Below are 15,149 nucleotides of genomic sequence, written 5' to 3'. Positions count from 1 at the left end.
TGAAACATTACCCAATAAGTTCGTTAAGGGGGTACTACACCCCTGCTAAAATGTATGCCTATTTCTGCATTTTTCTTTAAAATTATAGCGCATTGGGGACAAGTAAGATATGTATATTATAGGGGCAAGGACTACAACTACTGCACTATAAATTTTATTTCAGCACAGACAACAGTTGTGGGGTTACAGTCAAAAATGAGGGAAAACCAATATTTGATCAATAAATCAATAACTACTTGCTTTGAGTTGCTGAATTTTCAGTACAGTAGTTGTAGTTCTTGCCCCTATAATATACATATCTTACTTGTCACCAATGTGCTATAATTTTTGAGAAAAATGCAAAAATAGGTATAAAATTGGCCAGGGGTGTAGTACCCCCTTAAGTGCACATCATTCATAATTTAATTGATTTCCAATTTTGCAAAGTCACGCGAAAATGTAATTTGCAATTATGATAACCAACTTTACGATCAAAGCAATGAGTAAACAAAATCAGCCATCACTAATTGATTTACTTTTCTTTCCTCTAAGAGCTCAATTAGATGATATTGATTAGTTATATGGTATCACTAGGATACACAACATGCTCGTCTATCAGTACGCATATCACCTCAAAAATAAGCGCAGCAGAAATACGTTATTTAATGTTTCTACATGAATGAGCTTTGTTAAAGCATCAAAAATCAAAAAACGGAGTTGAAATCGGTCTATACATTGTGATGTAGTGTCAAATGGAAAACCTGCCACAAATGGCTATAATGACAAAATTGGCACATTTCGAGATTTTGCTTGCTTGAAAAAGCAGCGTTAATTTAAGTATCACAGGTTAAATTCCTATCTTTCCTGACTTCGTAAAATAAAATTAAAAATTAAAAAATCTATCATTGAATAATTTCAGAGATGCCAATCTTCCGATTTAAATCGGAATTCCGATTGTTTTTTTTTAATTTTCAAAAAATATTTTTGGCTAAAAAAGCAAGTTATAGGCCCTAAACTTGCTATTACTTGTTATTCAAGGTTGGAAACCATAGAAATACTGCTACTTAAAAAAAATTGCCAATTTTATTTTACAAAGGTGGATAGAGTTGTACATTTTGATTACTTTTGCTTCTATTGAACAGTCAGGAACACATTGAATTAGTATACATTGCTAGCTGTTCAGTAGAAGTAAAAGTAATATTTTATATTGCGCATTATATATATCCATTTCAGCCATGTAGGCCATGTTATTAGGCCAAAAAAATACTTTGGAGAATGTCTCTCATGTACAAAAGTACAGGGTGTCCCGGAATGATTTGTACCGTGTTTTTCAAAAATAACTAAAAATAGAAGACGGGCAGTGTATCTATTTTTGATACCTGCATTATAATGCTGGACATGTCTCCTACTTATTCTGTTAATTTCAGCACGCTACCTTTATTTGTTTTGGCGTGGCATGCAATAATGTAAAATCGATGAAAACCTGCTTTTCATTTTCAGCACAAACGACTCGCATACCCTTGAAAATGGCACGATACGATTAAATAAAGAACGTGGGATGTTTGGCACAGCATTTCGACGACTACTGTTGGGGTTGCGCCTTAAAGCTTGCCGGACAGCTGCAATGTTCGCTCTAGTTCTTACAGTCTTACGAGCACCTGAAGCTTCACTCTGCCGATCCCTGACAGTTCTGTGCTCGTCAAACTTCTTTACGTTATACACTATCGCTCCTTTGACTGGAACGCGTGCTCGCGGAAATAGTCTAAGGAATCTTCTTTGCGTCTCGACAGTTTTTGAAAGAAATCCACGCTGCTGTACAGTAAATTGAGGAGCCATCTTTTCTGTACCACAACCAGTTCGACCTCTGCAAGCATTTCAAATGACATGGACCTCACACCACAATAACTATATTTAAAACTACCGCCAAAGAGAGAATGGGATTATTAGGCCGCAAATCCTTAATTCCATATAATGATTGCTTCGTAACGTCATAAATAATAGATAGATATCGGCTATTTAGTGGAAATATGAACAGGGCACAACTAAAATACCTTCATAACTTTTTCCAAATAACTTTGTGCTGTTACAGATTTTGAAAATAGGTTGCGTTGTCAAAACTTAGAATTCACCATTTTTACGCAATCTTCTATAACTTCTACTAGAAACGTCCAATTTTTAAAATCTAAAAAATCTGAGAAAGCCAAATATATGTAAAACTTAAAATGTAAAACAATATGACCATTTAACATGCCCTTTATAGCTATAAAATTCCATCTTTCCCGGTATAGATCATTCTGGGACACCCTGTATAGGAAACTGAACATTTAAAACCACTTTTTTGGGATGAAGGAAGCATTTTTTCAAAAAAAGTCTAAAACAGGTTTTTATGTTAAAAATGGCCTTTTGGGGTGCTAATTCTGCTCAAATTGCCTGGGCTTAGGTACCTAATTTGCATATTTTATGGTATAATTTTGAGAAAACAAGCCTTGAAGAATATTACATGTATAATAGATAGTCTTCAAGGCTGTTATCTAGGCTTGTTTTCTCAAAATAACCTTATTTTTAAATCCATTTGAATGTAATTTTACCCTCAGAAATGGTGTCTCCTGCAGTGTAAAATGTGTAGAAACCCTCTGGCTTAGAGGGGCTTCGCCCCCTCGACCCCCACCACAATTACGCCCTCTGGTAGTCATTCTTGTCAATGAATGTTATGTTCAAATTTATTCAGTAGAGGTTTTTTCGTTCATGTGTTGATACACTTTTTCAACACAGAGCAATGATACCAATGAGTTTATAACGTCTGAGCCACCAAGCCGAAATAGGTAATGAAAACGCCAACAACCTGTAAGATGGGGGAAAAAGAATATTGCTGTCACAATCACCCATATAACATTTTTTTATTTCTATAATACAGGGTGTATCAAAATAAAGTATACAGTTCGAAAAATGCCACTAGATTAAAAAGTATGAAGTATTTGATCGAAATACTTGAGTTTATAGATGAATCAACATCTTGTCCTCATACAACTGTAAAATCACTGGCGTGTGACCATTAATAAGGACCATAAATAATGCGCAGTTTTTGTGCGCCGAATAAAAAATGTAGTTGCGCGAAATCAATTAAAATCAAAGCAACATGAAAATCACATGTTTAACCACTTTCTTTACAGTAATTAACAACCTTAATCTTCCACATGGCCACCAGGGAATGGCCACCGTTCCTCTGTATACAGCTATCAGCTCTCCTGAACATGGCATTCACACCACATCTCAGTGGCGTACCGTGGCCGCCCCTTCCCCGGGGGCTGAAGAAAAGCCAATTTTGCCGGCCCTTCCTCAACAGCCCGAAAAGGTTGCCCCAATTTTTTTAACGGTCGTTTGAAAAAGTGAAAAAAGGATTTAAAGGCGCTTCCGCCCGAAAAGCAACACATTTTGATGTATAGTTCCATTTTTTCACATTTTCCGCCCTTTTTTCTTTACTAATTCTTTTTGCCGCCCCTCTTTTTGCCGCCCCTTCTTATTCCCGCCGCCCTTCGATTTTGCCGCCCCTGCTTTGATCCCGGGGCTGGCGCCCTAAAGCCCCCCCCAATACACGCATGACATCTTATGAGAGATGTCATGCCTGGGGATGCCAACTTGTGCAATTATATATCTCTAGAGTGCATCAAGGTAAAAGCCTTTGCTTTTAGAAAGCCCCACAAGAAGAAATCCAGAGGTGTAAGATCAGGAGATATTAGGACCATCCCACTTGACTTGGTGCTTCACACGATTGCCAAACAATTCTGCAAGGTGTTCTGTCAATTACTGCAAGGAAAGTGGTCCAGGTGAAACTGTGATTTACATGTTATTTTAATTGGCTTCACACAACTGCATTTTACACAGCTCACAACAATATCCACTACGTCCTTATGAATGGTCACACGCCAGTGATTTTACAGTTGTGGGAGGACAAGATGCAGCTATCAACTAAAGTATTTTTACCAAATACCTCATACTTTTTAATCTAGTGACATTTTTCGAACTGTTACTTTATTTTGATACACCCTGTATTTTAAAATATGTAAGATAACAATATTCTCTAAACAAGCATCGGTATATTTCGGCTTCAACACCGGGCTATAGCAGTCAGCAAGCGTTATTTTTAGTAAGCAAACCTAGGAAATCAAATATTTTATGAACGCATTAATTTAGGAAAATAAACAATCAACCAATTATTCAATCAATATATAAATACATATTCAAATAAAAAACAAAAAATAAATTAATGCATTAGCAATAAATAAAATTTTTAACCACCTTTACCTTTGCCACCCATTGTCTGTCCAAGAAACTGTTTATATTGTATACTTACCGTCAAAAGGAACTCCTTAGTGAGAGGTACGAGGCCCCATATGGTTAATGCAATAGGAGGACCATTCAATTTGGCCATGAACATATTCATCTGAAATAACGTTTTAAAACCAAGAGAAGATGTTATTTTACTACATTTAGTGTACAACTTTTAGGAAAATTATTGGACTATTCCAGTTGAAATCCATACACTCCCTATGGAAGACATGATCTTAATCTTCCACACAGGGGGTAAATTTAAAATGGAGTTACCTTAATGATTGACACCATTTGAAATCTACACCACCTGTGTGGGAGATTAAAGTCATGTCTTCCATGGGGTGTATGGATTTTAACTGGAATAGCCCATTATTACTATAAAGTGTCATAGCCAAGGGAGGTGATTGCAGCTTCCGCCCTCTGGAACATCTTGCTCCATCCTTTCTATAACCATTTCGGCAAATCCTGGTCCCCCTTTTTACCTCCCCTCTGAAAAATTTCTGGCATTACCACTGCTGTTTTATTGCAAATAATAATATGCAGGCACTTTGTATCTGCTTTTACAGTTTACGTAATAATTATTAGTAAATAGCAACTTTCATCGATATTTGACAGGAGTTTCTTTTTGAAAATGCTTCCAAAATGTTTTATCAGCCGTAAAACTACAAACTTATTAAAAATATCCATAACTTAGCATGTTTAAATATGTTTGTGAAAAGCGGAAAAATTTTATAAAAGAGGAAAATTGTTGGAAGTCACATATTTTCTGGATTTTTTTTACTGACATGCGTTTAAAAATGACTCTCCGTGTTAAACCAGAAAATTCTTGTGATAGAACAACAAAGAAAATGTCTGCAAAAACCGAGGGAAACAGAAATGGGCAATTGTTGGCAGCCCAAAGCAAAATCATATTCAGTTATCAACACAGGGGAGAGCAGATGAGATATCGCCATTTTCTACGTCGCCATTGGATTAACACGCAATCATGAAATCTTCACAAATATTTATATGTAAATGTGTTATCGCTGACAAAGCAGAATTATGTTATTCCAAAACAGTTGAAGGGTTCGACAACGGACTCCACTGTAAGTATGTTGTTTTTCAATTTATAATTGAAGGGTGGGTACCTTCACCCTTTTTTCGGTGCACAATTGCAGTTAAAACAGATAGATTGGACAACTACTTCATCTATTTTTATAAAAAGTAATCATTATATTGTACTTATTGAAATAATGTGTAATTTTTCACCAATATGAACTTATTGGCATGATTACAGATGTGTTCCCTGCTTTTCTTCAAAAAAGAAATGTGGGTTAGTACTATATTGCCACCGACTTTAAACCCGGGGTCCTAGATTATCTATGAACAACAATTTTGATCTGGAATCATTGAGAACGTGTTTCTTACATCAACAACGATTAGATTCGATATGTTTTCCAAAGAAATATCCATCTCATAAGTAGTTCTAGAAACTAATGTGGAATTCTTGGGGCAAAAAGTCCCAACCCGCAAATTTGCAAGTGACCGGTTTGTGTGTACAAATTGTACGAATGATTTCAACAAAACTGTTTAGTCTGTTAAAGAACTCCTTTACTCCGAAACCAGTAACATGTGTTTTAGGTGGGCTAGGACTTTATTACACCCACCCCTTCAATTGTTAATCGTCCATCACGTGACGCATGTCCAACACCGCCTGTTATCAGATTCTGAATATTAAAAGAATCTCTTACCTGTGTGACTTCTTCATGCTCTCTAAATCCAAATACACCGATGTCATGAATGAATATAGTTCACAAGCGAATGTGCCTGATCGGTAATAACACGGAATAGAACGTTAACGTTTTAGCACAAAATATTATAACTTAATTATTTTATAGAGTAAACGTTAGCAATCTCTTATTTTGCTTAATTTGTGAATTATAGGTTAATAAATGCGTATCAATTCTTGGGAGTGATATTGAACAAAAATAATGCACGCGTACTAAGGTGTTGATGCATCTAATGCACGAGTTTCTTACAGGGGAGTGCATCCCAGCAAACACAAAACGTTTTCGACATTATTCGCAAAAGGTTAGAAAAGTTTTCCAGAAAACATTTAAATGTCGGGTTATATAAAGGGTATATAAATGGTATAAAAACGTTTTCATAACATTCAAAAACATTTAATGATAACTTACTGCAAATATTCTAACATAATGTTATTTATAAAGTGTTGTCAAAATAGTTGGCAAAGAATGTTTCTAAAAAATATTATACAATAACAATTTTAAAACATTTTACAAATATTTTTGTAGTGTGTTTTTATACAAAACGTTTTATAACGTTTCCATGACCTTTACATAACCCGACATTTTAATGTTATTAAAACGTTTTTACAAAAACCAAAAACTCAAAATATAACCCGTATAAAAAATTTTAAAAACGTTTTGTGTTCCTTGGATTAGACACATCAAAATCTTAGTACAAGTGCATTATTTTGTACAATTTCTCGAGCAATATGCATTAATTAATCTATTTCATATACAAGAGAAAATGTTGCTATTTTTAAAAATATGAAAAAAATCCTAGCAAATATTAATGCATCAACCCTCAAGAAAAATGAACGTGACTGAAACCACTGCGCGTTGTACGTGTTGAGTGCGGACCCGTGCATTGTACAATCAAATACACTCCTGTAATTGGTCTAACTCTGATTGATTATCGCTATAAACATGATAAAGAATAAATAAATAAGGGTATAAATAAATAAGGGTATAAATAAATAAGGGTATAAATAAATAAGGGTATAAATAAATAAGGGTATAAATAAATAAATATAAATAAATAAATAAATAAATAAATAAATAAATAAATAAATAAATAAATAAATAAATAAATAAATAAATAAATAAATAAATAAATAAATAAATTCGTTCATTCATTCATTCATACATTCTAAAAATATACATACTTACCTTTTCGTGAATCTGAGCCGTCATCATACCCATCACTCCAAATTGCATCAATGCTACAGACAGCCAGAATGCAGCAAGAAACGTAGTAAGCGCTGTGCTGGAGCTGTTAGCTACAACCAGGGTATACATTAGAAAACAAGCAAGTACCACCGAAGTACCAACATTCACTGCAAGATAAAAATTGAAGGTGTCATCCAGAACAAATACAAACTTTGAGAGATATTGGTGTTGTCGACGTAGAGACTTCAAGCACCCTTTAAATTTGTTTTCGTCTGTTATACAGTTGATAAATCTATCCGAGAACATGTGAAACTGATGGGATATGATGGAGCAGATAATGATGAGAAAGGCTGGAGTAAAAAGAAATGCGGCAGTACCATATACAGATGACACCACTGACACTATATTCCATAGGATTAGTGGATCCGTTGCTGGAGTCGCAAGATAAATGGTGTCATTACGAAATGATTCAATCGGGCCAAATTGTGCAAACCCACTGAACAGTATATTAAACACACAACAGACAATTGCCGTAGTAAAGATACGGAATATCTTCCTGCGAACGCAAGAAATGGTTAGTGAAGTCCGGAACATTTGACTCATTGATGAAGATTGGCAGTTGGTCTGCCAATTGTTAAAGACATTTGGCAGTTTGTCCGTATTACAAATCTAGTACCAGATAAAGGCGTAAAGAGCACATATAAACCAAAAGACTACCATCACTATTTGCATGGCAAGTCGTCGGCTGTATTCCATAGTGGCGTATAGTGATTTTTGGTCATTTTTTTGAAAATTGGCACATATATTTTAATGATGTTCTCTTTCAAGTCTTTTTCTAAGTCTCATCAGTCATAATTAGCTAATTAATTAGTAATTAATTAATTAAATGTGGCGTATAGTTACAAAGTGTTTTTTGTATTCCATAGTGGCGTATCGACCATACGCCACGTTTTTATACACATTTTATAATTATGAAATATCGGCAAAAATGAAAAACATCGTATGTCATAGTGGCGTACGCGTATCGGACCTATACGCCACTATGGAATACGAACGACGAAAAGTAACGCTTGAGTTTCAGAATACGACGACGAATTTGCAACCAGCTATAGGGATTACACGGCGACCGAGGTGGCGTACGGTTAACGTAAGGTTAGGGTATTGCGTTTTGTTCGTTTTCCATAGTGACGTATAGTTTTATTGTCAGTTTGCCAGCAATAGTATGTATTTATTTCTTTTGAAAAATATATAACAATAAAATCTATTTAGTTTATACAGAAATTTCACATCATTTACAAAATATAATGAATGTCTGATTTGACAACTCGATTTTAAATTGGCATTTTCTTCAAACCCGATTTTTCGAAAAGTTGTTTATTCGCGGCGCCCCACTATACGCCACTATGGAATACGGACGACGAAGTGTGCTACTATCCATGTACCCCAATCCAGCCACTTGTCTAACTCCATTAAGAAATAGGACCGTTTGGATTAAAAGGCAATAAAATTGCTGCGCGTGTTGAAGAAAATCTACGGAATTAGAATTTCCCGCCATTTCTTGTTTTCGCCAAGTCTTTGGTGTGTGATACAGTCCACAAACAGCCATGACACGAAAAATGTGACGAAACTCACACTGGAGGTCAACGTCATCGTCTCCGATATCAATAATTGTTGTTTTTGCTGGATTTCCGTCTGCGATCTTGGTGACTGGTGTCATCTCAGCTGGCAAAAAATCCCCGCGTGCGTGAATTTTAGACATTAGTGCTCAACTTCAATTGTCATGCGTCAATGTAGAATAAAAATATCAAAAATTACTCTTTATAATATTCAGTTTCCACTGAAAGAGACTAACTATTTAGTTTTTTAATGATAAAATTTTACAATAATGTTTGCCTCTTTCTTGAGTTTCAGAATACACGATTTGCATTAAGAAGAACAATGCAACCAGCTGCTACGAATATGGAATTATAACTCATTAGAAGCGAATCTCAGCTTCACATTCCAAATGCTCTTTCATCATGGGCGATGATTGACTATTGATTTGTATTGTTGATTTAAGCGCAGTTTCTCGAAGCATTTTACTATTGATCGCCTGTTGCATCATTTAAGATGACACACCTTTGTTTGATGGTTGAATTGTTGAGTACGAGCCTAAACGGACTAGTGAACTTACTTTAGGTTTGACACTATTTTAAAGTGTTGCGATTTGGTAGTTCACAGCATCTTTCGAATGGTAGTCAGCTTTCGCAAAAATCGTATTGCTCATTTCATAGTGAGTGTGTAGAAGAATACAAGTATCACAGATATATTTTTGTAGGTCCTGTTGTCCTTGAGTTATGTTGTAGGAGGGATGAAACACATGCAACACTTAGATAAACGTTCATAACTCATTAACAACGATAAATCAAGCAAGTTTTGAAAGTATATGGTTTGTAGAATGAACATTTGCAAAACATCAAAGTGTTATTTTTCAATAATATATTGATTTACATAATGAAAATCGACATTTTTAGCTGCTTCGACCAACAGTACCTTGTCTACACTGAAGTGTGAGTTGGCCCATACCCCACGCCTTAATAATGTTGACATTGCTGTGGTTAGTGAATGAACAATTTTAAAATTCAAAAAGTGAGTTTTTGGGCAATATTTGTTAGGTACAATAACAAAAAATTTCCAAAATATTTTAGAGTCAATCATATGTGTGGGTGTTTGGGTGTTGTATTGTGTTAAGGGGTGATGGGACCATGTGTGCTGGGTATGCTGTTGTGTGTGCATCTGCATGCATGGGGGTGTGCACTCATGCTCCCTGTGTGCCCTTTTCCGCCCACACCCAACTCACACCTGCATGCTGATGTTTTAATATGTGGCAATATCCATTTATGCTATATATGTGCAATATTTTTCTTCTTTTATCTTGCATTATTTGAATTTAAATTTGTTGTTTATATATTTTGAAATTGCTCAATTTGGCCACGATGCTTTTTTAATAAAATGAAATGAAATACTAGCCCTGCGGGGCCATCTTGAACAATAATGTTTTTGAGCGCTAGTGTTATTTACCATGAAAGAGTGTCATTGATGAGAATCCGTCTCATCGATCGCGGTCTTTTGAAATCTGGAGAACATTATGGTAGGCACAAGAACTAAATCTACAACAGTCTAGAAATATTTAGATACTTTTTACATGAATGATCAGCAATCAGCAAATAATTATACACACAAATGTATTTGTTAATGACAGTTTGACTTGTGGCGGAACTTGTTTACCAACCTTTTATGAATACTAAGAAAGGGACTAAACATCGTACATTACAATGAATACTAATGCAACTTGCAACTAATGTAGTGCCAATAAAGGAGAGCCTCGCAGGGCATGAAAGCATTACCACAACATGTTAACGACCTTTAATGAATAATAAGGGAATAAACGTCACATATCGCAATGAATACTAATGCAACTTGGGGAGCCCCGCAGGTCATGAAAGCAGAACCACATTTTGTTTACAACCATAATTATGACTTTTATTGAGACTTGCTCTGTTGGCCTAAGGATATAATGAATTTGGCTGAATTCAATTAGGCCTGAGAATTGGGACATGTGCAAACATTACAAATATACCAAAAAATAAGGTTTAAAAAAATGACAGAACTCGTTTTTATATTTTAAAAGATCGTACATTATGGCTTTAAGAAAGCGAATAAACGTCACACATCACCATGCTAGTATATAATGAATAGCGAGACATCATAATGTATAGCGATGAAGTGATTCGCTGGTCTTGTTCCACAATTGTGGACGCAATTTGTAAAATAAAAATCACTTAAAGATGCTAATAAATGAAAGTGCCCGTCTTCTAAATAAACATTCCTGGACATACCATTTCATGTTATTGACTCTTTTAATAATTAAAATTATGTCACATCCGGTATACAACTCTGTTTCAAAGGTGCGACTAGAAAGTCAATATTATCACTTAATTTGCCTATTATTGTTTCATTGATTTCAAATAGTGCTGAGTCACCCTTGTTTCGTAATTATGATAATAAAATCATCCATGGAGCAATGATCGAACAAGACATTCAGTCTTTTCAGTTTAATTTACTCAAAAATAAATATAGATATCACATTGAACATACTGAGTTTAAAGGTTATTTGTTGATGAACAAACTTTATTCGTAACGTTAAAAAAAACCAGTGCAGTACATCTGGCCGGACGTTTATGTGCATTGGCTACTCTGGGGAAAGATTAAAATTTTAACCTAGTACCTATAGATTTATATCTTCCGCTCTTCTCCAACGCGCCTCTGTGGTTCAATTAGTTAGTCCTCCCAGTACAATCCCTCATTTCAAATCTTTAGTTTTGGTTTCTCTTTTGTTCAGAAACCAAAAATCAAGGGATTAAAAAGTAGAGCAGATCTAGTCTGCAATCAAAACACTATTATGCTGGGAGGACACAATATAGGGTATATAACTAGAAGTATACAATAGCCTATTGTGCTAACATAATTATTATCATGATTGATATCGGAAATATATCCCGCGGACGACAGTTGATGCTGTGCATGTTACACTCACGAGTTCTAGGCCTAGAAATCATATACATGCGCGTATATTGAAGGATGGGGTGGGGGCTTTGTTTGTTTGTTTGAAACATAAACGATACATGGAGACGATTTGATTATGAATTAGTTTATTATCCCGGGAAGCACAACCCATACCTCTTTAAGAGGGGGCTCCCCTCCCTATATAACCACCTCTTCCCTAAGTGACTCTCCCCCTCCTCCTCCTCTACATTCGATATCTTCATCTCGAGCTCTCATCCCCCTTCTCTTTCATTTCCAATGCTCTCTCCCATCTGTTTCTCTTTCTCCCGTCCCATACCCCCTTACCCTCCCCCCACACACACACACACACCCACACCACACAATCTCTTCTCCCCTCTATCTTCTACTTTTTGCAGTAAAAATTGCTTCAGTAAAACTCATTAGGTTATTAGAGGTCATATTATAATGGCCTTCCATCGATTCTGGTACCCGGGATTAAGGACATGAATCAATTTTGTTTATAGCACCTATACAATTACAATAGTGGCCCCTTTTGTTATGTCGAATGCAAATATTTCGATGGTCTATATTTTTTTCACAGGTGAAATAGCCTAGGCTTATTCGATTTTGTAAACCACGTCTTTCAATATAGATTACCATGCTTGATTTCTCTCCTCGTGAATATTGCACTGCGAAATTTAAACATTTCTTTTGTATACTTAAAGTAGGTAACTTCAAACCAAATAATTTTACGATTCACACCACTTATAAGAAACTGAAACCAAAACCGAAACTGACTGACACAAATGTTCGGTTTTAAACAAAAGGTAGAAACAATGAGTTCGATATCTTATGATTCAAGTGGTTAGGCAGGACAATAGGAAACCACGTGACCAAAACCAAAACCAAAACTAAAACTATATATTTGAAATGAGGCATTGTGTTTGCTTGGTGCAAATATTTTAACATAATGTTATTTAAGTGTTGACAAAATATTTGGCCAAAAATGTTTGCAAAAATAGTTTACAATGACATTTCGAAAACATTTTTAAAAAATTGTTGTAGTATGTTTTCATACAAAACGTTTTAAAACGATTTCATGACCTTTATATAATCCGACATTTTAATGTTATTAAAAGGTTTTTACCTAAACCAAAACCCAAAATATAACTTATCTAAAACGTTTTAAAAACGTGTTTGTGTTTGCTGGGATATTAGGCGTTAATTTGGGACTATATGAGATTCTAAATGCTAGGCCTATCTTCAGTAGGCCCTAGATATAGCGAAAAAAATCCTAAAATGCGCACGGTGCTGTCCTAATTAAAAAATCGGCATTCGGCCTATATGCCGCGCTATTGATTTTTAAAGGGGGGGGGGGAGATGTAAAAATAGAGAACCAGGCGGATGATAATCTCTGCTTTATAAGTGCCGTTGTAATTTTTAGTCAGTTTCGTCATTTTTACATTTTTACATTTTCTTTATAGCTCTGCAGTCGGCCTAATGCCGAATTTTCTCTAAGCGCGCAACCCCGTTCAATGCAGTTTTACCGTTTCGCGCCGTACTGAATCATCATCTACAACGCGTGCTAGGCAATGTTTTTCTCTTTTTTTTTTCTTCTTTTTTTTCTTGCTATCTTCTGAAGAAAGCAATTTTGGTCAGCTTCGTAATTTTAACATTTCTTTATAGCTTTGCATTCGCCTGTGCCGATTTTTATACTAAAAAAAAATGTGGCGAGATGCCGTAATTTGCTCGATTCTGGTGCCGGTGTCGATAGAGCTCCTGCATTGATTTATGCTACAAAACCGAAACTGATTGACACAAATGTTCGGTTTTAAACAAAAGGTAGAAACAATGAGTTCGATATCTTATGATTCAAGTGGTTAGGCAGGACAATAGGAAACCACGTGACCAAAACCAAAACCAAAACTAAAACTAAACAATTGAAATGAGGCAATGAAGTTCGCCGGTTTAAATCCGGACAGATGCAATGGGTATTTTTTTCAACGTTTATGTACACTGGCAAAGGATTGAAATTTGTTCACCTGTGATACTTTATCACATGAATGATTCAGCAAATAATTATACATGTTCTGTAAACAGGTTCTAAATTAACATTAACACGCTAATTCATGATACTGATTCCTAGTTATGTCACATCCAGTAAACAAATTACTTTTAAAAGTGTCTATATTATTTAATTGATTTAAAATATTGCACAGTCACGTTTGCTTTGTAATTATGATAACCAAGTCACTCAAATTTATTGCGTAATAATGATCAATCAAGGCATCCTCTTCTATAACTTTAATTGATTCGAAATCACATTTTAAATCACATTATATTAAGGTGGCACTGACCGAAATTAGTTGATGTTTGGGATTTCGAGTTGGAAGAAGATTTTCAATGTTTTATTATCATGATCATGAGCATCATGAATGGTGATGATGATAATGATGTTGTTGATGATTATTATTATCATTATTACTATTTTCATTATCATAATAATTAGTAATAACAGTGTTCCCAATATCCTTATAAATATCATTGTTTCAATTATAATTTAAGTTTTAATAAACGTTTTTTCATTTTTTTTTCCTGCTTATATTGTCCAATCCCATCAAAATATTTCAAGATTTAAAACTACTCTTACACATGCACTATAGACAGTGGCGGCACCAGAATTTTTCCGGGGGCATGGGGGGGGGCGGTCAAAACGAATTTCAAAATGAAATTTCAAATTTGGCGCAAAATTGCCGCAAAAGTGGAAACTCTACGTAATTTGTGGTTTTGCCTCAAAAAGTGGGGGGGAGGGCAACCGGGGGTAAGAAAAAATTGGGGAAATGCCCCGTGCCCCCCCCCACCGTAGCGCCGCCCCTGACTCAATAAAAACGGACATTCAACATCACCTTAATGGATGAAACAATGGAAAGGAACTCTTAATTGAACATTAACGTCAACATACAAGTTAATCATCTATGTCATGCATCGCGCATGACTATTAAGGAGAGCAATTATTGCCTATATCATGCATCACGCATGGCTATTAGGGCATCTTTATTATAATTATATACTTCAAGTATCACTATAAATATAGATAGGTATCACTGTGGTTTCCATTATTGTTATTTAAGTTAAGAACAATTCACAAAGTACTATTTGATCCTTGTGTGTAAAATATTGTATTGTCGAACAAATAAAAAGGGCAAAGGTGAGGATATCGACGTCAGCACCCGAGCATCAGTTGCCATTTCAAATTCAACTTCTTTGTAACTATAGTACACGTTTTTAGCAACTTAGCAAAAAAGCCAGCAAACTCTTCAATTTCAACAGAAGGCTGTGGAC

Source organism: Amphiura filiformis, chromosome 2, assembly GCF_039555335.1.
Source record: "Amphiura filiformis chromosome 2, Afil_fr2py, whole genome shotgun sequence".
In the NCBI taxonomy this organism is placed as follows: domain Eukaryota; kingdom Metazoa; phylum Echinodermata; class Ophiuroidea; order Amphilepidida; family Amphiuridae; genus Amphiura; species Amphiura filiformis.
Note: the sequence above shows the minus strand (reverse complement) of the source record.